General features: G+C 39.0%; 2 pseudogenes; one reads left to right on the forward strand and one right to left on the reverse strand.

Moving 5' to 3' along the window:
* The first annotated feature begins 885 nt into the window (after positions 1-885).
* On the forward strand, positions 886-986 carry LOC121040350 (uncharacterized; annotated as a pseudogene).
* A 9943-nt stretch (positions 987-10929) lies between these two features.
* Positions 10930-27128, reverse strand: part of LOC121040900 (mitochondrial-processing peptidase subunit beta-like) — a 43198-nt pseudogene continuing 26999 nt past the window's right edge.

Below are 27128 nucleotides of genomic sequence, written 5' to 3' on the forward strand. Positions count from 1 at the left end.
AAAAAGCTCTAGGAGTACTGGATGAATACAATAATGGGAAGGCAGTTATTTTGGACTCTGAATTTGAGTCAGGATGCTGTCGGGCAAGGAGGGAGGCATTTTGGTTGGAGCTTGACGGGGAAGCAGGAATAGTTTTAAGGGATATCTTCTACCCTGCATTGAGGTGGTCACTCTGCATTCAAATCAGCTGAGGAGCTTTTAGAACATACCCTACCCTTAACTAATTGGATGAAATTGATCTGAGTGTAGGCTGGACATAAGTCCAGAGCTCCTACGTGATTTCACTGAGCAAATCAGGATAGGCAACCAGAGAAAGAGCACCAGCTTTGGAGTTAGCTCCGTCGTAGCACCTGGTGATCTTGGGCAAGGGCCACTGGGGAGCGGAGCAGTGTGGGTCTTTCACAACTTCACTGTTTATTTCCCCCTACTTTTACCCACACCTGTGAAGAAACTCTGCCATGGGAGAGTCCCTCTTTGACAAACTTTCCTTGACAGAAAAACTCTGGATTGGGAATCAGGAAATCTGGGCTCCATCCCAGCTCTGCCACTGAGGTGCTGTGTGGGTGTGCTGAGTCACATAAGGAAATACAACAAAGACACTTAGAATTACTATTTGCAAGACACTGTGCCAGGTACCCCAGGCATCTCTGGGTCTCAACTTCCCCATCTGTTGAGGTTTCTAGATCAGTATCTCTAGGTCATAAAGTCTACTTAACAGGCCATAACCAGAATTATTTTAAAAGAAAGATATAAAACATAGTAGAGAAACAGAGTATGGCAAGTATTGTGAAGTAAAATTTCATTTCAGTTATTTATGCATGTATTTACTGGGTCATGATGTAAAATATGTCTCATGTTGTGGGTTGGAAGTTAAAAAGTTTGAGAGTGCTTGCTTCAGCAGCATATATACTAAAGCTGAAATGAGAACATTAGCATGGCCTCTCCACCAGGATGCCATGCAAATTCATGAAACATTTCCATCTTTCTTTATGTTATGTGATATTTTTTTCACCACAATTTTTTAAAAATGTTTGAGAGGGGCGCCTGGGTGGCTCAGTCGGTTCAGCGGCCGACTTCCCGGCTCAGGCCATGATCTCGCGGTCCGTGAGTGCGAACCCCGCGTCGGGCTGTGTGCTGACGGCTCAGAGCCTGGAGCCTGTTTCGGATTCTGTGCCTCTCTCTCTCTCTCTCTCTCTCTGACCCTCCCCCATTCATGCTCTGTCTCTCTCTGTCTCAAAAATAAATAAATAAACGTTAAAAAAAAAAAAGATTTAAAAAAGTGTTTGAGAAATCTGGGGTTAGATGTTCTCCATGGACACCTCCCTTCCACTCGAGAGCCCATGACTACTCTAGCCTGCGGAGAACTCTCCTTTCTGTGAGAAAACCTCCTTTTACTTAGTGTCGTGTAGTTTTGGCCTATCATTTCTTTTTTAAAGAGGGAGACAGTGTGGTGTAGTGGTGAAGAGCACCCTCTTGAGTTAGCTAAGTCTATGTTTGAATTGAATTGCTTCACTTATTAGTTGAACGACCTAGAAAATGTACCCAACCTTTCTCTGCCTCGGGTTTCTCATATGGATGATAACACCGAGGACAGATGATGCTAATAAGATTAAATAAGATGGTGTAGGTGAAACTCTTAGTGCAAATGACCTCGTTCCCAGAAAGTGCTCCAGTGTATGGCAGCAATGATCTGACTTCCTGTCCCACTCAGATTTTAAGGCACGGTCTATAATTTAGCGCCTGGCATACGCAAAAGTGTAAATACCGTATGCTTATCTGATTGGAAAAACAAGGATTTCGGCCTCATGGCCATCTCCCTGATGGTGGAGAACAGCAGTTCTCTGTTGGCTGCATTACCATACAGGTCTTGGGAGGCGGGGCAGGGCATTCTGTGTGTTCTCTGCCTATGCCTTCCTCCAGCCTTTTTCTCTGATATGGTCAGCTGGTCCTGGGACGATAAGCAAAAGGAGGCACATCCTGGCTGTGATTTCTTTCAAGGATCCCAACGGCCATGACATCTCAGTGCCATCAAAATGAACAGATAGATGGAAATTAAGGATCTCCTGTGCCACAGACGGGGCATCTCTATGAGAAGGCTTCAGAAAGAAGTACAGGAAAAAGAAATGAGGAAGAGCTGGTGGTCAAAACCTTGAGAAACGAGGTATAAGATTCAGATATTATACCAGAATCAATGGCCCTAATCAAACAGTCAACAAATAAGCAACTCATTAGGTCCTAATTGCCTCAGAAATAGGCTGGGAACCAAGGCTTTGTCTTGTAAATGATTCATTTCAGAAAATGCCCACTAATCAATTACTAGGACTTCTGTGTAATAGTTTCCCCAGATTTATAGGTGGTGAGCCTGTGAATTGGATCATTGATTCTAGAATGAGATAAGCAGTAACACTGGTAACCTAATCTACTTACTCGAAGTAGCTACCAAGAAATTAGGTGCCCTTAGTAGAAGCCAGCTCATTACTGAAGAGTGAAAAGAAACCCATTCATCATGGCAGAACCTCACACCAGCCCGGTCTCCCTGGAGCATTCAGCTATGCTGAGAAGATGTTGATGGAGAAGAGAGGATAATGACCCATAAATAGATATATGGGAACGGAGCAGGGGGTGATGAGGGGGATTGAGGGAAGCCTTATGAGATCACGCAGGAAAAAAATGGGCCTTAAAATCACAAGTATGTTAAAGTCCAGTATTACAAGGACTATATAAATAGTATTACAAAGAATAGGACTGTTGAAAGTAGCCCTCGATGCTAGTGTGATTTTTATCTGGAAGAAAACTTCAATTGGAAACTAGTGAAAAAGAAAAGAAAATGTATGTGAATAATGTAGCCCCACCTAAAAATATGTTACAAACACAATGGTTTTTCAGGAAAGAAAAGGCAAGGATGCCTGGAAATAGCTGCATCTAATCAGCCCCCATCCCAAGCAATCAACTGAAGTCCAGGAAATTCCATATGTAACCAGAAGAATAGACATCCTGGAGCATTTTGCCACAGTTAAGATTAGCGGAAACAGACCCCCATCAGCACTAGTAACAAAAAAGAACTAAAGGTGAAGAAACTGCTGCAGATCCCTGTGCCTCCCTTCTGGGAAGGCGGTGGCCTCGAGGTGGCAGGGATGGGACAGAGGCCAGTCTTCGGGGCTGCACCAACAGCCCTTTGCTCTGAGACCACCCCTCCAACAGCAGTGCACATGGCTGTGGTTCTCCGGGGAAAATAAAAGTGGCGAGGGCTTAGCTTATCTTCCTGATTTATTCTAACAATCCTTAAAAATGTTTGTTAACACAGCAATGACTTATGATAAGCACTTTCGGGGTCTTGTTTAAGAAATCATTCTCTCCCCAAAGGTCACAAAGGCCATTCTGCCATTTTTTCTTCTAAACGATTTCAAGTTTTCCCTTTCACAATGAATTCTTCCTTCTCTATGGGGATGAAAGACAAAAAGCACAAACTAAAAAGGAAAAGATGAATAAGTTTCACTTCATTAAAATTAATAACTTTTGCTTACTGGAAACATCATAAAGACAGTAAAAAGATCAGCCACAAACTCTGAGAAAATCTTGACACCACATCTGACAAAGAAATAGGATCCAGAATACATAATGCATGCCTGCAACCTATTAAAAAAAAAAAAAGTCCAGAAAACATGATGTAATTCACAAAAATAAATATAGATGACAATTCAAGATACGAAAAGATTCTCTACATTGTTAGTAATCGGGGAAATACAAATTAAGATCATAGTGAGATATCATTTTAAATCCACTAGATGGACAAAAAATTATGAAGTCTGATAATACCAAATGTTGGCGTGGATGTGGAAAAACAGAATCTTGTATACTACTAGTGGGACTGTAAAATAGCACAGTTTCATTGGAAAATAACTTAGCATGTGTAGCACAGGTAATGATGACATTTCTGTGGCCCAGCAGTCCCACTCCTGGGTGTGTACCCTCAAGAAACTCTTGCAAGTGTGCATCGGAGACATGTATAAGGCTGTTCATAAAAGCACTGTCCATATTTTCAAAAATAAGCAGAACTGAGCAAATATTGTTTGGGGAAAACTACATTGCAGTCAACTGTTCTTAAAAAACAAGGGTATGATAGGGGCTCCTGGGGGGCTCAGTTTGTTAAACGTCTGATTCTGGATTTCGGCTCAGGTCATGATCTCACAGTTCATAGGATCGAGCCTTGTGCTGTCTCTGGGCTAACAGTGCAGAGCCTCCTTGAGATTCTCTCCCTCTCCCTCTCTGTCTCTCTCCACTTACACTCTCTTGCGTGCTCTCTCAAAATAAACATTTAAAAAAGAAATAAAAACAGGGTATGATAAAGACAAAATTCAGGAAAGTGGTTATGTTTGAGGAGAAGGCAGGAGAATGGATATTGGGGAGGAGGGCACAACTAATTTCAATTATATTGTCAATGTTGGGACCTTATGTTTGCCGGTGGGCTTATGTATATTGCACATATTCCATTGCAGGCACAGAATATTACATAATAAATTACTTTTAATTTGTAAAAAACACACAAACAAACAAACATGGGTAAACAAAGAACAAAAGTTTCTACTGGCTCAGGGCCAGGAAAAATGAGATCTTGGTAACATCAGTCTCGCTAAAATACGGGAGGAAGGTCATTTGGGAAGTGATGGATTGCTCTGTGTCAGGGAGGGTCTGCCTAATGTGTGTGCCCCTGGAGGTCCTCCCAGAACATGGGCAGCTGGCCTTGTGACTAGGGCCTGTGCCCAGGCTTACACCCTATTATTCAGGTTGGCAAGTGACCTGGGTGGACAAGTGGCGATCAGTTATGGAAAAGACTTGCCACTTAGCAGATGACTGTTGTATGTGGTGAGATCTATTTTAGATAATTTTTCATGCAGAAAACTGAGGGCTGTTCTGGGTGGAGCAAGCCCTTTTGATCCACTAGTGGGTATACTCTGCTTTTCACCTTGACTGCATAAATTTGACATTGAACTAAGGCTGTGTTTTTCAATAGTTATCATTTTGAATTGTTATTCTCAAGACTCAATACTTGGGGCTTGGTGCTCTTGGACTTTGCAACCCCAGAACTACTCATATAGCTGCAACCCTTTTTTGTTGCTATTTGTATCTTTAACATATTTGAGTCTTACCCACTCCCTTAAAAGGATTATAAAGTGGCAGGATTTTCTAAATCCGTATTTTGTTCGTCCTTGATGTCAAAACTTGGCAAAACAAGTGCTTAATAGGTTTTTTATTTTGAAAAAAATTAAAAATGCACAGGAAGTTGCAAAAATAGTACACAGAAATCTCAGATACCCTTTACTCAGTGATTATACCTTACATAACTATGGAACAATGTCAAAACTAGGAAACTGACATTGCTGCAATGTGTGTATACAGTCGAATGTCATTTTATCATGAGTGTAGATTCATGTAACCACCATCAGAGTCAAGACGCAGAACTGTGGCGTCATCGTAAAGATCTCCCTTTATAGTCATACCCAGTCCCTCCCCACCATCCCTAACCCCCGGCAGCAGCTAATCTGCTTTGTATTTTCATAATTGTGGCATTTTTAGGTTATATAAATGGAATCGTTTGGTATATCACCTTTTGAGATTGGCTTTTTTTCACTCAGCAAAGTGACCTTGACCATAGAGTTAAGTCATGCTTTTTAATTGACTCTGCCAGCCTCTGTCTTTTATTTGGTGTATTCAGACCATTTCTATTTAATGTTATTATTGATATGTTAGGGTTTAAGTTATGTTTTTATTTTAAATTTTATGTTTTTATTCTATTTTCTTTCTGTTGTTCAGATTGTAATTGTTCTATCTCTAAGCACTAATTCTTTCGTCTGTCCTCTCTATTCTGTCGTTGACCCCATCCAATGAGTTTTATTTTATTTTATTTTATTTTATTTTATTTTATTTTATTTTATTTTATTTAGAGAGAGAGCTAGCAAGAGCATGAGTCGGGGAAAGGGTACAGAGAGAGAGAGAGAGAGAGAGAGAGAGAAGCTCAAGCAAGCTCCATGCTCAGCATGGAGCCTGACACAGGGCTCGACCCCATGACCCTGAGACCATGACCTGAGCCGAGATCAAGAGTTGGACACTCAACTAACTGAGCCACCCAGGCTCCCCATCCAATGAGTTTTTTAATATAGATTATTATTTTCTTTAGTTCTAAATTTCTATTTGATTCTTCTTTATATTTTTTATTTCTTTACTGCAACTTCATATTTTTCATTTTTTCAGGTACGTTTGTAATTGCTTTTTGAAGCATTTTTGTGATAACTGCTCTAAAATCTTTGTCAGATAATGTCAACATTTATGTAATTTCTGTGTTGGCATCTGCTGTTTGTATTTTCTCTTCAAGTTGTGATTTCCCTGCTTTTTTCCCTCCCTGGTTTTTAGTATACTAAGTAGTTATTTTTTAAATTTTATCTTGGATATTTTGAATATTATGTTATCAGATGCAATATTATTTAAATCTTCTCTTTTAGCAGGCTGCCTCTGATATAGCGCTGGTAGAGGAAAGTGGACACTGTCCCACTGCTATCTGGTGGGAAGGAGACCAGGTTTTCCTCTTGACCTCTGTGGACACCGAGAAGCATGGTCTCTCATTACTGCTGGGTAAAGGTAGGAGATCAGACTCCTTACCAGGCCTCCAAGTTGGCTGGGAGCCAAAGGGGCACCTTGATATTGTTCCACTTGGCCTTTGATAATGGTGGTGGGACCACAGTTTTTTCCAAGGTGTTTCCCTAGAGTACAGTAGTTATTGTCTAAACATTTACTATCTTGTTAGGTTGTCCCTTTCCTGCTCCTTCGTAGAGAGAATAGACTTTGGGAGGACATTTTTTTGTCGGTGCCTACTGGCACTTCCTGGTTGTCAGCTTCTCCACCATCCACCATAAACAGGAAAAAGAAAACCCTGGAAATTTACCCCTGTGTCATTCCTTGGGTCATGAGGTCCTTAGACAGTCTGCCTTTTCTCTAAAGTTCAAGTCTTCTTATATTTCTTTTATATATAATGTTCAGTGGTTTTAACTCTATTTAGTGGGAACAATAGGGAGAAGTGTGTCTACTCCATTTTGTCCTGGAACTAGAAACAGTGAATAGGTTTTAGTTGAATGGATTGGTGAATCTCTGCCTTCTTTTCTATTTCCCAATGTTCATAGAATGGGAAAAAGCATACTAGAATACAAACTAGCTTGGAAGAAGCAGAGGGTCACCTTTATAGACATGGTAAGGAAGTTGATAGAAAGTCCCTTTTTTCATCCAGAGATAAGAAGGTCACATGCTATTTTTTTGTTTGTTTCTCTCTTTAAACCATCACACTGCAAAAGCAAAACAACAACAACAAAAAAAGGATCACAGCAGCTGGATCTATGTTGAGAAGTCCTATATCATTATAGTTCCTGATTCCCTGTATGTAATTGGCATAGTACACAAACAGCACAGGCACTTGTTCTAGTCACTAGGGATACAGCAGTAAGCATAACTTGGTATTTGACATGTGGTGTGGTCTTCATTTATCATAATGGATACTCAATGGGCTTTTTCAATCTGGAAACTTCTTTCTTTAGTTCTAGAAACTTTCTTATTTTATTTATTTCATAATTGATTTCCCTCTATTTTCTCTGTTTTCTTTTTTGGAACTTCTATTTGTGGGATATTGAACGTACTCTTTTGATTTTTTATTTCTTACCCTTTTAATTCTCTTTGGTTTTCAAATCTTTTCTTATCGTCTCTCTCATATTTTATAACTTTGTGTCTTTTGAAATATTTTTCTCTAAACGTTGGGAAAAAAAAATTTAAAAAGGGGCGCCTGGGTGGCGCAGTCGGTTAAGCGTCCGACTTCAGCCAGGTCACGATCTCGCGGTCCGTGAGTTCGAGCCCCGCGTCGGGCTCTGGGCTGATGGCTCAGAGCCTGGAGCCTGTTTCCGATTCTGTGTCTCCCTCTCTCTCTGCCCCTCCCCCGTTCATGCTCTGTCTCTCTCTGTCCCAAAAATAAATAAACGTTGAAAAAAAAATTTAAAAAAAAATATTTTTCTCAATTTTAGTTTCAGATGTTTCATTAATTTTTTATTTCTGCTCTCTTACTTTTAATTTCTAAGATTTATTTCCTTATACTATCTTAAACAAAGATAGTGTTACACTATCTTTGTCTGGTTTTGGTATCAGATTATAATAGTTTTATGAAATGATGTGAGTAGTTTTTCTTTCTTTCTTGTTCTCTGAGTCTGTGCAAGATGGCCATTATCTGTTCTTTGAATGTTTGTAGAATGCTCAAGTAAAATGTTCAAGGACTAATTTTTACTTTGTGAAGAGATTTAAAATTATTGATTTTATTTCTTTAATAAATATAGGATTACTTAAGTTATCTATATCTTCTGGAGTTATTTTCTTTTTTTCCTTTAAATTTGTTCTTGTTATCTATGTTTTCAAATTTACTTGTTATTGATATTCACTGTTAACCTGCCAATCTATTCTGCATTAGTAATTACATTCACTTAGTTATTTTAAACATCGTTAATTAAGTCTTTTTTTTTCTCTTCTCAGTTTAGTCAGAGGTTTGTTGATTCGTTAGTGTTTTGAAAGAGTCAACTTTTGCTTTGATAATATTCTCTTTTTTATTTAATTAACTTAAGCTTGTACAGTTACTACGTCTTGCTTTCCACTTTACATATTTTATGTTTCTCTATTACCATGTTCCTAGGTTATGTGCTTAGCTAGTTAACTTTTCAGTCTTTCTATTTTAGAAAAGCATTTAAGTTTCTAAATTTCCCTCTAAGTTTTGCTGTGACTATCTCACACAAGTTTCATTATCTTGTCATTATAAGTATTTAACATTTTTCCTTATAATGTTTTTGACTAAAGTTATCTAGGAGAATGTTTTTAAATTTCAAAACCAAAAGAGGTTTGTGTTCTTAGTTTGTGACATAATTATATTTTATTCAGATAACTGTTCTATATAAATTCTGATTCCTTGAAATTTATTTAGATTTATTTTATGGTCTTCCACATGGCCAATTTTCATATGTATTCTGTGTATATTTGAAAATAATGTAAATTTTCCAAAATTTGTATGTATTGTTCTATAGATGTCCATTAGATCAAGACTGTTAATGATATTGCTCAAGTTCATATTTTTACTGGTTCTTTTGTCTATCTGGTCTCCCACTTATAGAGAAAGATATATTAAAATTTCTCATTGGGCTGATAGGTTTGTTAATTTAATAGTTACTACACCTTGCTAATAAATTTAATTTTTTAAAAAAATTATGTAGTAACTCTTTGTCTTTAATATTGTTTTGTGCCTCAACGTTGATTTTATCTGATGTTGACTTAGCTTTTATTTAATATTTTCATGATAATGTTCTTTCATTCTTTTACTTTGAACCTTTTTGTGTCCCTAATTTTTATTTTTTAAAAATGTTTATTTATTTATTTTGAGACAGAAAGTGCATGCAAGTAGGGGAGGGACAGAGAGAGAAGATCCCAAGCAGGCTCTGATGCAGAGCTTGATCTCACAAACCATGAGATCATGACCTGAGCCAAAGTCAAGAGTTGGATGCTTAACTGACTGAGCCACCCAGGTGCCCCTGAGTCCCTAACTTTTAGTTGGGTGTCTTGTAAATAGCATATAGGTGGATTTGTTTCTTTATCCAGTCTGACAGTCTTTGACTTTTAATTAAAGAATTTATGCATTTACCTTTATTGTGATTACTGGTATATTTGAATTTATTTTGCCACTTATATTGTGTTTTCTCTTTACCTGTTTATATGTCCTTTCTTTTTTATCATGTTATTTTGGATTTAGTTTTTTTTTCCTCATTTAATTTTCCCTTAAATAATTGGAAATTATATCTCTATTTTTATTTTTAAATGATTCCCTAGAAATTATGGAATGGATTTTAATTTAGCAATTCTAAATTTCATTCATTCATCTATTCCTTTCTCAAATGATATAAACAACCGAAAATGCTTTAATTTGGATTAACCTTTCCCAATTTAAGAGTATTTACTATAATTATCCAATACTTTAATTCTTCTAGTCATTAACCTCTCAAATTACAATGTTGTTTTAGATTTACCCACTTACTTAACATTTTCTTGTCTCAGCATTTCTTCTTGCATCTCAGACTTCCCTGGGGCTCATTACTCTTTCTTGTGTACATCCCCTAGAAATTCCTTTTGAAAAGGTCTTTCAATTTTTATTTTCTGAAATGTCTTGATTTTATTCTTGTTACTGAAGGAGAATTTCTATGGTAATATCATTCTTGATGGTTATTTCCTTTCTGCTTAAAAAATTCCATTATGCTCAGATTTTTCATTGTACCTGTTTGGAAATCAGATGTCAATCTAACTTGTTCCTTTGCCAGCTGCTTTTAAGATTTTCTTTCTTTTTCATTTTCTTTTATTCTTTTTCCTTCCTTTTCCTCCATCTCTCTCCTCTCTTCTCTTTCCTTTCCTTTCCTTTCCTTTCCTTTCCTTTCCTTTCCTTTCCCTCTCCTTCCTTCCTTCCTTCCTTCCTTCCTTCCTTCCTTCCTTCCTTCCTTCGATGCTCTGTAGTATCATTACAATGTAAGTATAAGTTTATTTTTATATAAGAAATACAAGAAATTTTTATTTCTTTTTATTCATTTTGCATGGGATTCATTGATTCACCTGAGGTTTTCTGTCTTTTGTAAATTTATAAAAATTCTTAGTCAACATCTCTTTGAGTACTGCCTTCTTCTACATTTTCTCTATTATTTATTTCTTGTACTTTGATTCGATAATGTTAGATATCTTAATTATAGTCTCCATGTCTTCTTTCTTGAATATACATGTCCATTTTAATTTTTTTCTTTAAAGTTTAATAGCCTAAAAATGTCAGATTTATGTTAGTCTTATAAATAAATGTATTCAAATATTTTTGATTAAGAGCATTTAAATCACAAACCAGCATATGTTACTGCAAATCCAGTTAAAATATTGCACAATGGAAACAACGGAAGCAATAGTTGGGCTCTAACCCTAAATGTATTTGGTACACACTTCTTGAACTTTCTCAGCATCTGCAGCATTGAGTCCAGATTTTCTTTTGGTATACCTTTGCATTGGGTCCAACTTCAAGCTCAGGGATGGGAATTCTTCCATTATAGCATAACATTTACCTACCAATATCTTTACAAATTGGACTTGAACATTAGATTTGCAACAACATGTTTGTTTTTAGAATAATTTTGGCTTGTGCAATTTTACTTTCAGCGATATGTATACACAGTCACATCTAATTCTTTTTGAACAATACATAACGTGTCTGTAACAATGGCTGATTCACAACTCACATAGATGCCCCACAATCCTATATCTGTGTAGGAAGTATGGAAAGACTGGAAGCTATGGCATAATTTGCCATGACAGATGAACTTGGCTGGCTGGCCAGATAAATTTATTCCTTCTCTGCAATGGCAATTCTTAGTTGCCAATCAGCGTATTTACAACTATGAAAGAGATTGTATCTGGATGTGCCCAACCAACAGCTTCAGAAACAGCTCTTGCAAGATGTGCCAAAGCCAATCTTGTTGTTCCTCGTTCAATTCTTACTTCCTATGAATTTGCAAGTAGGCAGACTTTGTATTTCTCCTTTGTGTGTAGACAAAAAGTCACCAAAATGAAACTTTGCTAACTCAAGCTGTTCATCATAGGAAAATCCTCCAGTTACAGCAAGGACTATTCTTGGCCCTTTATAATATGTGGTTACATAGTTCACTAAGTCTTTATGATTTTTAGGTTTGATATTTTCCATTGATCCCCAAATTGCCCATCCAAGTGCAGTATTTTGATAAGTTGTGACATGTAGATAATAAAAAAACAAGTTCTTATAAATTTGCTTTCACGTCCTTCCATACTTATGTTCAATCTCTGTTTCTCCGAATGTACTTTTTTTTTTTTTATTATATCAACAAGAATGTCTAAGGCTCTTGGCAAATCTTTAAAGAATTTTTTGGCAAAGATGTGGTCTACTTTCTGGAGGTATAGGTATTTAAATGAACACCCATGTTTTCATTTGAAGTTCCAGATCTAATTTAGATCTCTTTTGGGTGCCCTTTAAATCCGTATGTTCTAGAGAATAAAATATTCCATTATTCAACTTATTTTCATTTAAGTTTCCAAGATCAATCAGTCAGAACCCAGCTGTATATGTCAAGAACCTAGAGCCTTCAGAGGCAAGTGAGTCCATTTCCAAACATGTTATTCATGTGTTGGAAACATCTAAAACAACTTGTGTAGTGGCCTGTGTATTTCACAATCTGTTCTTTTCAAATTATAATGACTGCCCAATGGCACCTCTGACCAGGAGCTTCTCAGTGAAACACCAGAGCCATGGGCAACAGCAGTGTTCAGATGTCCACTGTTACCCTCCCCTCTCCATGGTTTAACTTCCAGTTAATTTTTTTTCAATTTTGCTTTCCCTCTTCTGCTCATTGAGTAACTCTCCAATTCTTTCTTCCAGTTCATTAATTCTCTCTTCCATTGTATCTAATGCTATATTTGTCTACTGAGTTTTTCATTTCATTCATTATGTGCTTTTTTTTTTTCATGTGGAAGTTCTATTTGGTTCTTTTATCAAAGCTATCTGATCATATTTCATAGTTTTCATGCCTTGTTATACTTCAAATATTCTTTTTAAAAAATAAGTGTATCAAACTTATTTATTTTATATTTCTTAATTGATAACTCCAGCATCAGTCATTTTTTGTAGCTATATCCTGTCGTTCGTTATTTCTACTTATTCTCATTTAAATGACTTGTTTCCTCTTGTATTTTATATTTTTATATTTCAACGCATTTATAATTACCTGAGGAAAATACTTGAGGCTTCAGTTTAAGGTGTGTGTATATACCTGGGAAAGCATTAGTAATCTTGAATTACTTTAAATTAAATTTTAAGTTAGGTATTTGGGGACCACGTATGTAGTGTGAATTCTAGATTCTCATTCTAAACCCTCATGAGAACCATTTGTGAATAGGAATTTTAGACTCTACTCAGAATCAAGATTGAGACGAAAATATTTCTTTACTATTTTCCTTTGTGGGAAAGACTTTCTTCTTTTGGTTTACCCTTGCATTAAAAATGTCACCTTCTGGGTCCTGGCCTATTTAGGGATTTATTTTCCTCTCTTCACCCTGCTGAGAGCCTAGGGATTGCATCTTTACTCCTGCTTGGTTTATATTAAAATAAAGACTCTAGGCCACCAGGAATAAGTAAATGTCTTCAGGGTCCCATTGCTTCCAGTGGTTACCTCTGAAAACTTGTATTTTTAGATTCGATGATTTCCATTATTTTTCCTAACAGCTCATTTAAGCATTTTACATTTTTTATCCAGCATTTTTAGGCACTGTAAACCAGGGGGATTCTTCATGATATTTATTCCCTAATATTGTGGGAAGTGGAAGTTTGGGCAGTATTCTTAAATACTCTAATTCACAAAGTTTCTATTACAAAGTAAGCTGAATTGAGGAATTGATAAAGTTCTCCTCCTGCATCAATAAAAAATCTTCTGAACACATCAGACACAAATACCTTAGCTTTTGGGGCCAAGTTATCATTGTACCTTATTATAGCAAGGTTGCTACTGTCCCAGTGCAACCCTGGACAACTTGTGCCATAGAAGACAGACTAAATATAGAGAGAATGATAGGGAACAGTGTCTGGTTCGTGGATAAGCACCCAGCATAAGTTACTTATTTGGAGCTTCAAAAACCTAATGAAGTGGGTAGCACTGCTTTCATTTATAAATAGGAAAACTAAATCTCAATGATGTTAAGTAACTCATCAGAAGGACACAGAAGGAGCTGGAACGTTCTGAAAGATCATCCAGGAATATCTTCTTAGAGCAGGCCTTCAGGGGATCCTGTAAGTCAAGAATTTACTCATTTATCAATACATCCATCCACCCATGTGTGAATTCGTTCAGTAAGCCTTTCCTGAGAATTTTCCTTGGGCGCGACACTGCTAGATACTGACATACAAAAATGAATAAGACGAAAAGCTTACGTTCTCATATGGGAAGACATATAAATAATTATAATATATTGCGGTGAGTTAAATGATAGGGATTATGAGAACATTGGGAGGGGCATCACCACTGAGAGCAGCTCATGTAGAGCTTTGGGGTGGGAAAAGGGAAAGTGGTTGCTGATTGAAATGGGTGGTAAGATGGAGGAACATCAATAGCAAGTAAAGGTGGAACAGTCTTTTAGGAGCTGGCTGATAATTTTTCTCTAAAAAAGGGAGGGAAATAACTTAAAATTACTGCCTTTGAAAAAGATTTATTCTTTTTTGAAAAAAATTTTTTAATGTTTATTTATTTTTGACAGAGAGAGAGAGAGAGAGAGAGAGAGAGAGAGACAGAGCATGAGTGGGGGAGGGGCAGAGGGAGAGAGAGACACAGAATCCAAAGCAGGCTCCAGGCTCTGAGCTGTCAGCACAGAGCCCGACACGGGGCTCGAACCCACAGACCGTGAGATCATGACCTGAGCCGAAGTCGGACGCTCAACCAACTGAGCCACCCAGGCACCCCAAAAAAGATTTATTCTTTACAGTTACCAGTACGAAAGCTGTTGCAGTTCAAGTTTAGCCACTTGCTAGATGGAACAAATCAGTCATGGTTTGGTTATCCACTTGTGATCTTTTCTGGAATTGAACCATCACACAGAGGAAAGACTTGTCTGGTACAACTGCTTATAACTGCACTTTCCTCTTGATTGTTCAAGCCCTTCTATCAGGAGTTCTAATCCAATTTTCTCATACCCCATCTCCCTACTGGCCAACAAAGTTTCCATGCTGGGTCTTGCAAAATTAAGCTATAAGCTTTTCTTCCACCAAAGGTTCAAATCTGAGCACGGATGTCAGAGTTAATCCAGTTACCCTGGCATTCTTAAACCCTTAGAAAAGTAGATTTGTCTTGCTGTCTTTTTAGTGGTGTGGAGTTTTCCTCTACTCAGCAATTTTCTTCACTTTCTTCATTATACCTAATTGGGTTTATCTTTGTCTGAACCAACATGATGGACAGACCTTTTGGCAAGCGGACTGTGTTTATTTCTAGGGCTTAAAGTGTGGGTCATAGACATTGCTAGAGACTAAATATCCACTGGGAATCCTTATCCCACTCTAGCTGTTTGTTCTGAAAACAAAACTGTCATCAATGACCCTGGAAAACAGAACCTGGAGTTTTAAGGATGTTGTAGAAGTTACATGATATTACAGCTAAACCGAGTATGCCCAGTGGTGTTAATTGGGGTCAACTTCCAACACGCTTTTGAGGTCTGATTGCTACCACTACAGCCTAAGTCTCTTAAAGGCTGCATACTTATCAGTAGTCTAACCCAATCCCTGGTCTTTTAGATAAGTCACTTACCATTATAGTTGAACATAGAATTTGATATTGGGGTCTTCCCTCCCTAAACTTCTGCTGAATGATCGCTAATGAGAGCTTTATATCCATAATGCTTGGCAATACAGTTTGGACAGGACAGAAAGACATGTATCAAATCCTCACTCTAACACTTTTTAAAGATATGGCCTTGGGCAAATGACTCAACCTTCAATAACTTCTTCATGGGCAAAACTGGACAATAGTGTTCACCTCAAAGTTTTCTTGTGAGGACTAAGTGAAACGTATATAAAGCACCTAGCATGGGGCATGGCTTAGAGTAAGTGCTCAATAAGTAAAGTAAGGCATGTCATTCTGATTTCCTTACTAACAAGGGCATCATGTCTGAGGTTTTGCCAAGAATAGGTTGCTAACTGATTGCCAAGAAGAGAGAGACTACATATTTAGGTTTAAGTTTTTATGGAGAGTAAGAATGACAAGTCCACCTGGAAGCTGGTAGACTGATTCCCTCCACTCACCTCTGCCCAGTCTTTGGCAAACACTATGCAATATCGCAAGAAATATCAAATAAAGGGGAAGACCTTCAGAAGGTGAGAGAAGTTGAAATTATGCCATTGTTTTGCAGCCCTGGTCCTGTCTGTTGCTGCAGCCCAGGTCCATCATCCCCCATTGTGAACAGGTCTCTGTCGCCTGTAGTGCCTCTTCGCTTCTCACACCAGCATTCTTGAGATCACTTTGTCTCGTGTGCCTGAAGTTGGGTCCTACACTCAAGGAGCTCTGCTGGGGGTGATGCCGAAGAGTGACGATAAGAAGAGCCCAGCCACATTTGTGTGCCGATGCCTAGGAACAATGTGAGCCTAGGAACGACGGCCACGAGACAGCACCTCTGTCCTCAAATTGCTCACCACGGTTCACTACATGAGACAGACCAGCACACGGGCAGTGCCACACAGCTTTTATATAAGATTCTAGGAGCCACAGCCTACCCTCTGGGGAGGCCAGAGATAGGAACGTCCATGCTCAGAGATAAAGGTGTGAATAAGGAGTCGACCAAAGGGGCTGACACGTGTGCCCATGGGTGCACGTGCCCCTGTGTGCTTAGTGGGATATAAAGCGGGGGTGGGAAAGTGAGGAAGAGACGAGAGAAGGAGCATTTGGAAAATGCTTCTGGTGTGGAGATACATGTTATGCAGTGGTACTCAGAGGTGAGAAGAGCAAGGGATGTTTGAGGAACTCTTTGCCCAAGTGCTTGGTGCCTCACCTCTCTGGTGGCTTGTGAGGGGGTTCTGTTGCCTATTGGAGATTCCTTGGTGACCTGCCCAGCAGCAGTGTGGAGGATCCCTCTTCTCTGAAGAACCACTGTGAGAGCTAAGCCCTTTTTTCACTTCGTCTCCTTGGTATTTGTTTCTTCTCTTCTCTCCTCCATCCCCTTTTACTTCCCGAAATGTTTCCACTGCAATTCTGTGCTATGTCGAGGGGTTTGCTGCCACGTGGGGCTCTAAGGAAACCGCAGATCAGGTCTGATCTCACCATTTGTGGGCTCGTGTGTTGGGCTCTGTGCCAACAGCTCAGAGCCTGGAGCCTGTTTCAGAATCTGTGTCTCCCTCTCTCTCTGCCCCTCCCCTGCTCGTGCTCTGTCTCTCTCTGTCTCAAAAATAAATAAACATTAAAAAAATAATGATATAAAAGAAGGGTTTTTGTAGGGTGCCTGGGTGGCTGACTGTTTAAGCGTCGGACTCTTTATTTCGGCTCAGGTCATGATCTCACAGTTTGCCGGTTCGAGCCCTGCCAAGCCTGCTTGGCATTCTTTCTCTCCCTCTCTCTCTGCCCTCTGCTACTTGTGGGTGCGCACGCTCTCTCTTCCCTCTCAAAATGAATAAATAAACATGTCTTTAAAGAAGGTTTTTCTTTAAGCTTCTGTGTTCAGAAAAGAAACCAGTGTTTTTTTCCCCCTATATCCCAGGTCTGTCTCTCAACTTCTGACTAAAACTGTTTTACAGTGACCTGAATCCTGGCTAAGAAAAGCATCCATAATCCACCATTCACAGAAATATCTCTGCAACAATGTCAATCTCCCTCCTTCTTTCATTTTCTCTTTCTCTTTCTCTTCCCAACCTCTCTCCCCTCTGTCTCCTTCTCTCTAGCTCTCCGTCTCTCTCCCCTTCCCTTCTCCCTCCCAACACATGCATACGTTCGCTTTAACTGTCTCTCCTCAACTTTCAGAGCTTTAACAATGACCATCGTGTGTCTTTCTAAAAGTGTAACCAATATGTATTGAGATTCTAATATGCTATGTACTATATGTACATATATATTCATATATATAAACTCATTTAATCCTTGAAAAAATTATGAGAAGTAAATGTGATTATGTCTACTTTTTTAATGGGAAAATTAAAGATCAGGGGTATAAAATAATTTGGCTAAGATCACCAGCTAGTATCTAGCTGAGAATTCATTCAAGTCTGATTCAAAAGCCCAAATCAAGTCTGACACAACAAGAACACAATATTTCTTTTGTATTTTATAAATTATTTTTTTTCTGATTTTGAAATGTTTATGTAGAAAAACTCAAAGATACAGAAAAACAAAGATATACTACATCCTAACTTACTATTAACATTTTATGGTTTGTGTTCGACTTTATCTTACACAGTCTTAAATATATATATTTACAAAATTAGCACAAATAAGTGTGTGTATATATTTTTCCAGCTTGAGATATATATAATAATACACACACGTATAATCTTGTGTAAGTCTAGGGTATATAATGTGATAACTTGATACACATATATATTGCAAAATGACTACCAAAACAATGTAAGTTAGCACATCTATCACCTCACATAATTATCATTTTTTGTACAAAAGTTTTGGTGAAAATATTTAAGTTCTACCTTCTTATTAAGTATACAAAGTCTTGGGGCGCCTGGGTGGCGCAGTCGGTTAAGCGTCCGACTTCAGCCAGGTCACGATCTCACGGTCCGTGAGTTTGAGCCTCGCATCAGGCTCTGGGCTGATGGCTCGGAGCCTGGAGCCTTTTTCCGATTCTGTGTCTCCCTCTCTCTCTGCCCCTCCCCCGTTCATGCTCTGTCTCTCTCTGTCCCAAAAATAAATAAAAAATGTTAAAAAAAAAAAAAGTATACAAAGTCTATTGTTAATATACTAGTCGTTAGACCCCCAGAACTTATTCATCTTATAACTGGAAGTTTGTACCCTTTGACCAACGTCTTTCCATTTACCCCAATCCTCAGCTCCTGGCAACTTTCTATTTCTTTTTTTTTTTTTTTTAAGTTTATCTATTCATTTTGAGAGAAGAGAGAAAGAGCGTGTACACATGAGCAGGGGAGGGGCCGAGAGAGAGGGAGAGAGAGAGAATCCCAAGCAGGCCCCAAGCTGCCAGCATGGAGCCGGACATCGGGCTCAATCTCATGAAATTGTGAGTTTATGAACTGAACTGAAATCAAGAATTGGACCCTTAAGCGACTGGTGCCCCTCTACTTTCTGTTTATGAGCTTGGCTTTTTAACTCCCCATGTAAATGATATCATAAAATATTGTCTTTCTCTAACTTATTTTACTGAGCATAATATGTATGTATAGATTATACACATATATACAGAATTTCCTACAGATTAATTTCAAGCTAAATTTCACCTATTCACACTCTTATCTGAAGTATATAAAATCATCCCATTGAACCTCTTCTAACAATAACCTCTTAAGAAATGTTTGTCAGTTGTTTGTTGATAAACAATTACATCACTGTTTAGATTCATAATTCTTGGATTCCTAGTAAATTGAATATTTTTCAAATGTTTATTGATCATTTGTATTTCTTAATTTCCTTTTCTTTTAGAGCAGGGGTTGGCAAACTACAGTCCATGGGCCAAATCTTGTCCTCGGTCTGTTTTCGTAAGCAGAATTTTATTGGGACACAGCCACACCCCTTTCACATACGTATTGTCTGTTGGTGCTTTTGTGCCTTTTTGCAGAGTTGGGTAATTGTCACAGAAACAGTATGGTCTGCAAAACCTAAAGAAAAATTTCCATCTGGACCTTTACAAAAAAGTTTGTTCACCCCTGCTCTAGATAATAGACTCCTGTACTGTTAATCTCCTGTTCCCTTGATCTTGGATTTTCAATTCTTTTCTCCTATGTCTTGAGTTGATTTTTTTCATGCTGCTCATCCTCAGTAAGACAAATGTCTCCAGACTATGTGTTTGCCCATTAGCAGGATGCAGGGATTTCCTTTGATTGTCCTTGCTGAACACCAGCCTTCTGGTTGAGTCCTTTCGCAGGTCTACAAAAAAGTGATTGTACATTTTAGGCCTAATTCCCAGTGTCCAGATGGTGCTCATATAACCTGGCTCTGGGATTCTAAGAGAAGATTTCCTATCTCCATCCACAGTTTGTTTCACTTATGTAAACCATTTATGAAATTTCTATTACTTCTGAAAGGCATTAGAATATAATTTTTAGAAGCACGGATTCTGGAATCATATTGTCTGGTGAAAGTATTAGGTCTACCACTTACTAACCGTGAATTTGGATAAATTGCTTTTACTTGTTTGTCAGTGTCCCTCATCTGTAAAAATCATGGGGATTGTGCTATTGCCTTTCACATAAGGCTTGTAAGTAAAAGAGTGCTCAGTGGGATATCCATGGGCTCTTCAACATTTCCCAGCCTCCCTTGCTATTATTGGGGCCATGTGACTAGTTATGACTAATGGCCTGGGAGTGGAAAGGTCATGTGTTATTTCAAGACTGCAGCAGGTGAGAGCTAGTTTGCCTTCTGCGTCCTTCTTCTCTACCACAGTGCCCTTGAGTGGTATCTCTAGATGGAGGGATCCTGAATCCTTGAGTTCCCAGATGAAGGAGAGTCTCTACTTACCCAAATCAAACTTTGAGTGAGCAAGAAATACACTTGTGCTGTGCCAAAGATGGAGATTTTGGAGTTATTTATTTTATTTTTGCCACAACACAGCTTATGCTATTCTGACTAATGAAGGGTTGTTCTAAACACTAATTACTATATAAAAAGCACTTGAATGAATGTCTAGCATATTAAGTGCTATAGAATGTTTTCCTTCTTACCCCTCTTCTTTTTATTAAAAAGACCATAATTCTTAGCATGGACTCTTTTGCTTTCCACTAACATCTTTATTCCTCTACTTACTGCTCTACTTATAAAGAACCACCTGCACAAGGATGCATTTAACACGCACACACACACACACACACATTGAGTTGTCTTAGAGGTTAGTAGTCTACAAGTCTGTCTAGAATATGACTTAAAGTAAGTTTTAAGTAAGTCTTTTTTTCTTTTTTAATTTTTTTTAACATTTATTTATTTTTGAGACAGGGAGAGACAGCATGAACGGGGGAGGGTCAGAGAGAGAGGGAGACACAGAATCTGAAACAGGCTCCAGGCTCTGAGCTGTCAGCACAGAGCCCGACGAGGGGCTCGAACTCACGGACCGCGAGATCATGACCGGAGCCGAAGTCGGACGCTTAACCGACTGAGCCACCCAGGTGCCCCAGGTAAGTCTTAAATATGACTCTGTGTCTGTGTGTAAGAGAAAGGAATGTGAGTGTCTTGCTACCTTCTCTCAGGTTGCTAGGATTTCTCTGTTTCATGTGGGAATGCACAGGCAGACTAACATTTTGTTTTCCCAATACACTTCCATTCACCTTACGGTTAGTAGAAATTTCTCCCAGATGCTGCAGGAGGCTGTTTTTATCTCTCAGTGTTAATTATTTTCATCTTTTTCTGAGTCTTCATTGAGTCTTTATCAAACCATCAATCATGTTTCTGACCTCCACTGGTATTCTTTCACTCATGCCTCTTACACAGATTACATTCAGTCCATACATTCTTCATAAAGTTATTTTCATTCCAAAGCTGTTTGCTTTGATTACTCTTTCATTAGTTGGAACATGGAACACAGGAGAACAGATACGATTAAGAAAGTTGTTGAAGTTCAGTATTTTCTATCCCCTATATTGTTGCTCATTTCAAATAGCAAGCCATCCTTTGTTTCTTCTTGGACATATCAGGTATGCACAATCTAACTTTCTTGTTCTTGGAAAATGTGACCCTATTATTCACTGTGTACATCTGAACTCCAGCGTGCATCATCTCTCCATGCTGTTCTGGAGTCAGTAGATTTAAGGAAGTAGAAATGGGCCAACGATTTAATTTTGGGTGGAAAAATGAGCAGAGGGAAAATCATGAAAGTCTTTAAATGCCAAAGTAAGGACTTTGCATGAAGTAAGAAATCTAGAAACCTAGAAGACAGTAAAGAGGAGGAAAATGAGGAGGCCCAGAACAAGGTGAGTAGAAATGTAGGTGTCGCCTCACCCATGAGCACTTGGTTTACCCATTCACCCCTCAGGGAATAGAGAGGAATGACAGGACAGTTGTGAGGAAGGTAGAACTGATAATACCTGGTATCTGGTTGGAAAAACCACTGGGCAATTCTAGGTTTCTGGCTTGAGTCACTCTGAGTGCTGCTGTTATTGATCCATCAAAATTCAGCCCACGAGAGGCAAAGAAGATCTTTGGGGAAGACAGTTTCTCTTTCCGATGTGTTGTGTTTGAGATGTCTCTAGGACATCCTGTTGGGATGTCTGAAAGGTGTTTGGAGCTCAGAGAAGGTAGTCAGAGGAGGGAGGAGTGGAGAAGTAGCTCAGAAACCTGCAGTGTAGGCAAGATAGCTGAGAGACAGCAGTGCTGCTGATGGAGCCCTGAGGCATGCGGATAGGCTGCTGGGACCTGAGGAATTAGCAGTGGTATTACTAAAGGATAGCGTTAGTCTGCGGTGCCCATGACACCCTGGGGATTCCTGGAGATTCTAAAGGGGGAGAGAGTCTTAATGGAGAAGAAGTAGATGTTCAGCTGAGGTTGATATGCCCTGATGTTCAGCTGATGGGGCTCTGGAGCCAGCAAAAGCTCACATATCAAAGTGATCTCATTAGTACCTACATGCGGAATGGCTTACCCCCCCGGAACATTCGTTCCCCCGGGGATCATCTTCCTATTCAGTAACAGAAAAGGCCTCATGTTCTCTTCAAAGCACCATGCTGGTCTTCTTCCTCTTTCATCCACACAGGCTATTGCCCCATATGGAGGCAGCATGTTATGAAAAAAACAGGGACTCTAGAAACGTTCAATTTAGATCTAAATTGTGGGGAGAAACTTACTAACTAGGTAAAACTGGTAAAACTGCTTCGCTTCTCTGAGCCTCCATTTCCTCAATAACCTCACGTATTGTTGAGAAGATTAGAAGATAATATAAAAACATTTGACACAGCTGGCTTTCTTTCTTTGTTTTAATTGACTGGTACTTTTATGATTTTGATGTCAGGTTGTCATCCAGGGACCTTTTCCGCCCCCACAAAAGAGCACCAATGTACCACCTTCTGGCAAAGTTTCCAGTGCTTTTCACTGGGGTCCAAGAACCTTACCTTCATTTTAATGAGTGTTGGTTTTAGCTTCTTTTCAGGTGTATATCTGATAGGCTCTGACTAATTAAACAGGATCCTCTTGCACTTTGATGAAGTTCCAGGAAAACATTTAACAAAACAGATGGATTCCTTCCCCCTTTTATGTAGACCTTGGAAACTGCATTCAAATCCTCTGATAGTTCAGTTTTGTCTGATGCAACTTCGTTTTTCTGAGCACCACGGACAGTGATCACTGCTGCCTCTGTTTCTCTTTCGGATCATGAAGGTCTTGTCTATCTCATTCATCTCTTTGAGACTTGCGATTTCAAATTCCTCTTTTATTTATCCCTGTGCTGATTGATTGAACTTTACATCCTCTCAATAGTTCTTGGTTTGGGGACTTCTGTGGATTCCTCTAATCTTTTGTAAATGGTATAGCCATTTTGTTGATAAAAGGTAGGGCTCTGTCCACCAAAACACTTGTGGTCATGGTTTAGTTGGCCTCGTTGAGAAAACCAGTCTTCTAAATGTTCTCAGATGAATTTCAGTGGTTCTCATATTCTCTATTCAGATTCTTCAAGCTGGATTCTTAAATTATGTGGCTCCTTCCCTTTGTCATTGTTAGTCTAGGACCAAGGGCATTGAGTACACTTGGGGAGGCTGACTCACAATCCCTGACCTTGGACCTCAGAGATACGATAAAGGTGAAACTTATGTATTGGAGGATTTCCAAAGCAATGGGGAAGAACCGTTATCTTTGGCCAGTCTTTTCGATTTTCCAGGAAAATGAGCCATTACCACAACCTATCTCATTCATGCCATTGTTTGATATCTCTCTGTCCCTTTCAAGAGTGAAATACTTAGTATTTTATATCCTAAAGTGACCTGTGTCAGACTATAGGGTACTTTGTTTTATCTTAACTACTTTTAGAAAAATGACTGAAGGTACTATCCTCCTGGGCATCTTTCCTTCCAAGTCCTACTGCTCTAAATTACTTTAAAATTAATAATCGGTGGAAAATTATTTTACAATTTCTGCAAACAGCACGATAGCCTACTGAAAGGCTTTTAACACAATCATGGCCTCCTTTTTTTTTTTTTTTTTTTTTTTTTTAATCTTTGGAGTTGCCCCTCTGTTTTCTGAAGTTACTTTAAGGATCATTTTTCAGAAGGAAAACAACATGGCCTATAAACCACTTCCAAGCCTGTTTATCCAGAGCTGAGAGCGAGGACACTATTCAGTGTGAAAAAAGGAATTAATTTCATGGGTATTAAGCAGTAGTTCCAGGATTCACCTTCTGGGACCAAGTATCTCAGGCCACTGTTGTATAAGAGGCTATTGACACAGTGCCGCTGGAGAAGACAAGAGGTTGGATTGAATACTGCTGGGTTTGTTTCTTGGATAAATATTTAGAAAGATGCACCCTTCACTTTTCATCTTTTCACCTGTACACCTGATTAAACATCTATAAAAATGACTGCAAAGTTGAATGATCACCACAATGAGGACCAGATGCATTGTACCTCCTGGTGGAGAGAAGAGGGGTGGGCGAATAGCATGGGGGATGACAAGGAAAGGGAAGACAAATGGGGCAGCTAGAGATGTGCCTCAGGAGAAGCCTGGGGAGATTATTCTGGAACCTCCTCAGTCTCTGAACTAGACCAGGCAGGTTCAGGGTAAGCCAAGAACTCATAAACACCACTGGTAAGTGAGTTAATCATTTATTTGAATACGGAAACTATGCACAGGCGGCAGGGTTAAAGGTTAACGGGCAGGGTTTCAAAAACAATTTCATTAAGTAGACAGTAGTGGACTACAACTAATGTCTTGTGTTCCCACGTTAAAGCAAGAAATGGATTCAAACAAATGAATGCATCCTGGATTCAAAATTATAAAAAAGCTATCACTGAGAAATCGAGGAAAGCTGAAATCTTAAAATAGAAATAAAAGCACCATATAGTATGAAATCAGTTCAACTCAATGTCCTACTTGCATCGTGGCTGTACATGGTGTATGCATGGAAAAAAAAAATCAATGAAATTGTTTATAGTACCAAGAATTCCCTACAATGCAATTAATTCACCTGTACCTTCAAACTGGAAAGAGCAGGAAAACAATGACACCTTCATTACTTACTAAAATTAAGGTATATGTTTTAAGGAACTGGAAGTAAATCCAGCTGTTACGTTTCACCCCAACCCCCAAAAATCAAGTGGACTGAAAATGGATTGCTAACCACCACAACCACCACAACAATAGCAAACACTCAGTAGAGACCCTATTCCAAGGTTTGTTTGTTTGTTTTTTACATATTTGTGCATTTAATCTTCAAGCTAATCTTCAAGCTTCAAGCTTCTCACATAAAACTCTGTAAGATAGGTAATTATTGTCCTCATTTTACAAAGAAAGAACGGAGGCACAGAGAGGTTCTTTTACTTGCCCAAGGTCATACAACCAGTTAGTGGCACCATCTGAATTTGAATCAAAGCACTTACGCTCTAGACTGCTGTGGACCCTTACTTCACTCCTTCACTATGGTACTGTGAAACGAGCTGAAGTGAGCTTAGGAAAAAAAATACTGTAAAATTACTAGATAAGGAGCATTTCATTCCATCTGGAGTATTCAAGGAAGACTATAAAGCAGGCACCATGTAAGTTGAATAAATGAGTTGGATGTCAGCAGGTAGAGAAGGAATGAGGTCATGAAGGATGGGGTGGGTCTGCATGGATGGATGGAAAAGAAGGAGGGTGTTTCAGATGAGAGAAAAGGAGGAGAAACAATAGAGGAAGACAATTTGGGGAAATGGTGAATATACCAGTTTGGCTGCAGAAGACAAATGTAGTGCTGACACAGGAGATAACCTTGGAAAAGCACAGCCGGTAGAGGGATGAATTTGATCCCTAAGGCAGTGGGGAAGCTATTGAGAACTTTTGAACTGGTAAATGACATGAATAAAAAACTTTGCTGGCTTCCTCTAGATCAAGAATGAGCCTGGAGACTTGGAAACCAATCCTGCCCCCAAACGGAATTTAATTAAAAGTCAAGCCCAAATATACAGCATGGTTTCAAGGGTCTCAAATCTTCATGGTACAGTGATGTTATTTTATTTACTTTCCTTTTTCATGGAAAAGCATTGTGGTAGGTACTAAGAAGATATTAATGATAAAAACAAACAAAAGTAGCTTTGTCCTCAGGGAACTAACAATCTAGTGGGAGAAGACATAATGCACAAGACAAAATAAGTAAAAATAATGTATGAATGTTAGATAGTGATAGATAGATAGATAGTGAAAGAAAGGGAGAAAAAACAAAAACAAACAAGAAGGGAAGGGGGACAAGAACAGTGAAGGTGTTGAATTTTGGACAGGGTTTCCAGAGCAGACCTCTCTAAGAAGATGACTTTTGTTTTTGATTTTTAAATTTTTTTATGGTTTATTTTTTGAGAAGCAGAGAGACAGAGGGGGAGCAGGGGAGGGGCAGAGAGACAGGGTGACACCGAATCTGAAGTAGGCTCAGAGCCTGACGTGGGACTCAAACTCACGAATTGTGAGATCATGACCTGAACCGAAGTCAGATGCTTAACTTCCTGAGCCACCCAGATGCCCCAAAAGATGACTTTTGAGTAAAGACTTAAAGAGATTAAGGAGAAAGCTGTGTGGAAGAAGAGCTTTCTAGGAAGAGGGAAGTACAAGTGCAAAGGTGGCTGAGTGGCTTGAGTACAAGGTATAACAAGGGTGAGATTAACAACGATATAGTAAGCAAGATAACTTAGAGGCAGATAACGTAGGTAGACCTACAGGTAATAATAAGAACTTAGGTTTTCCTCTGAGGACACTTTGTTTTTTAAGCAGAGGATTGACATTATCTGAAAAGGTTTCAAGGAGAAGAAAGTTATCAACTTGGTCCTGTTGCTACCGCAAGTCAGATAACTGAGAAATAAGCACTGGAGGTAGGAACACGGAGGCCATTGTGACATTGAAGAGCAGCAAAGGTCAGAAGGAGAGAATGTAGCTGAGTGCGTTTGAGAGGCTGGACCAGTCCTTTTTAGTAATTCCATTTTCTTGGCTTGACATCTTCTTAGGTGGGTACCTGGTGGAGAAAAGGTTCTTAAAAAAATAAATAAATAGGGGCGCCTGGGTGGCGCAGTCGGTTAAGCGTCCGACTTCAGCCAGGTCACGATCTCGCGGTCCGTGAGTTCGAGCCCCGCGTCGGGCTCTGGGCTGATGGCTCAGAGCCTGGAGCCTATTTCCGATTCTGTGTCTCCCTCTCTCTCTGCCCCTCCCCCGTTCATG

This window comes from Herpailurus yagouaroundi, unplaced genomic scaffold (assembly GCF_014898765.1).
Source record: "Herpailurus yagouaroundi ecotype Mexico unplaced genomic scaffold, PumYag 28, whole genome shotgun sequence".
Lineage (NCBI taxonomy): Eukaryota > Metazoa > Chordata > Mammalia > Carnivora > Felidae > Herpailurus > Herpailurus yagouaroundi.